The sequence below is a fragment of the Nannospalax galili genome, unplaced genomic scaffold, assembly GCF_000622305.1.
Source record: "Nannospalax galili isolate Female #2095 unplaced genomic scaffold, S.galili_v1.0 scaffold271, whole genome shotgun sequence".
NCBI classification, from domain to species: domain Eukaryota; kingdom Metazoa; phylum Chordata; class Mammalia; order Rodentia; family Spalacidae; genus Nannospalax; species Nannospalax galili.
Window position 1 is genome coordinate 4232262 of NW_008331789.1, and position 1853 is coordinate 4234114.

General features: G+C 36.5%; 1 protein-coding gene across 4 annotated transcripts in view; it reads left to right on the forward strand.

Annotated features, from left to right (window-relative positions):
* Prom1 (prominin 1) overlaps positions 1 to 1853 on the forward strand; it is a 122263-nt gene that overhangs the window by 69361 nt on the left and 51049 nt on the right. The window lies entirely within an intron of this gene.

Genomic DNA, 1853 nt, shown 5'->3' on the forward strand with positions numbered 1-1853 from the left:
GTCTATAGTTTTCTTTTTTGGTTGTGTCTTTACCCAGTTTGGGTATTAGAGTGATGCTGGCTTCATAGAAGAAGTTTGAGAGTTCTCCCTCTGTTTCTTTCATTTTGAATAATTTAAGTAGTATTGGTTGGAGGTCTTCTTTAAATGTCTGGCAGAATTCTGCTGTAAATCCATCTGGACCTGGGTTTTTTTTGTTGGGAGGCTTTGTGTTACTGTTTCAATTTCATTATATGTTATGGGTCTGTTTATCTCTTCTTGGTTTAACTTTGGTGGTTCCCATGGTTTTAGATATCCATCCATTTCTTTCAGATTTTCAAATTTGGTAGCATATAGTTTTTTAAAGTGTTCCTCTCTTATGTTCTGTACCTTTCTGTTGTCTGTTGTGATGTTTCCCCTTTCATCTCTGATTTTTTTGATTTGGAGGTGATCTTTCTTTCTTTTGGTTAACTGGGCTAGCTGTCTTGTTTATCATTTCAAAGAACCAACTCTTGGATTCATTGTTTCTTTGTATTTTCTTTGTTTCGATTTCATTAATTTCTGCCCTCATTTTTGTTATTTCTTCTTGTCTGCTGGGTTTGGGTTTCATTTGTTGTTGCTTTTCAAGTGTCTTGAGTTCCAACATTAAGTCATTTATTTGTGTTCTTTCCAATTTTTTGTTGTAGGTACTTAGAGCTATAAACTCCCTTCTAAGGACTGCTTTCAGCGTGTCCCAGGGGTTTTGTTGTGTTGTATTGTCTTTTTCATTTCATTCCAGGAATACTTTTATTACTTTCTCAATTTCTCTTTTGACCCATTCATCATTCAGGAGTGTCTTGTTTAATCTCCGTGTGTGTTCATGTGGTGACGAGGGCTTCTTCCAGTGTTGATTTTAAGCTTTATTGCACTGTGGTCTGATAGAATGCATGGAATTATTTCAATCTTTGTGTATTTGTTGAGGTTTGTTTTGTGCCCCAGTTGGAGAAGGTTCCATGGGATGCTGAGTAGAAAGTATGTCCTTTGGTGCTTGGGTGGAATACTCGGTAGGTGTCTGTTAGGCCCGTTTGATATGTGGTATTGTTTAATTCAGATGTCTCTCTTTTAAGTCTCTGCCCTGTTGACTTATCTAATGAAGACAGTGCGGTATTGAAGTCCCCTACTATTAATGAGTTGGGATTAATCTGGGTCTTAAAGACCTGTAGTATTGTTTTTATGAAGTTGTGTGCACCAGAGTTTGGTGAATATATGTTCATGATTGTAATATCTTCTTGGTTTATTGTTCCTTTGATCAGAATGAAGTGGCCCTTTTTATCTCTTCTGATTAGTTTTAGTTTAAAGTCTATTTTGTCAGATATTAGAATTGCAATGCCTGCTTTTTTCTTAGTACCATTCACTTGGTATATTTTTTCCCATCCTTTCACCTTAAGATAGTGCCTGTCCTTGAAAGTGAGATGTGTTTCTTGCAGACAACAAAAAGATGGGTTTTGTTTCTTAATCCACTCACCTAGTCTGTGTCTTTTGACTGGGGAGTTCAGTCCCTTAATATTTAAAGTTATTAATGAAAGATGTGTGTTGAATCCTGTCGTTTTTATTTCTGTTTACACTCTTGATGCAGCTGTACTTTTCCACAGTTAAACCTTCATTGAATTTCTTTCCACAACCCCTTGGGTATAGTCATTCCTTTCTTCAGCTCTTTGTATTGCTTCCAGAACTCTCTGAAGGACTGGTTTTGTGGACATGAATTCCTTCAGCCTATTTATGTTATGGAAGATTTTTCTTTCCTCTTTGGCTATAATATACATTTTGGCTGGGTGTAATAATCTGGTTTGGCATCTGTGGTCGTTTAAAACTGGGAATACTTTGGTCCAGGCTCTTTT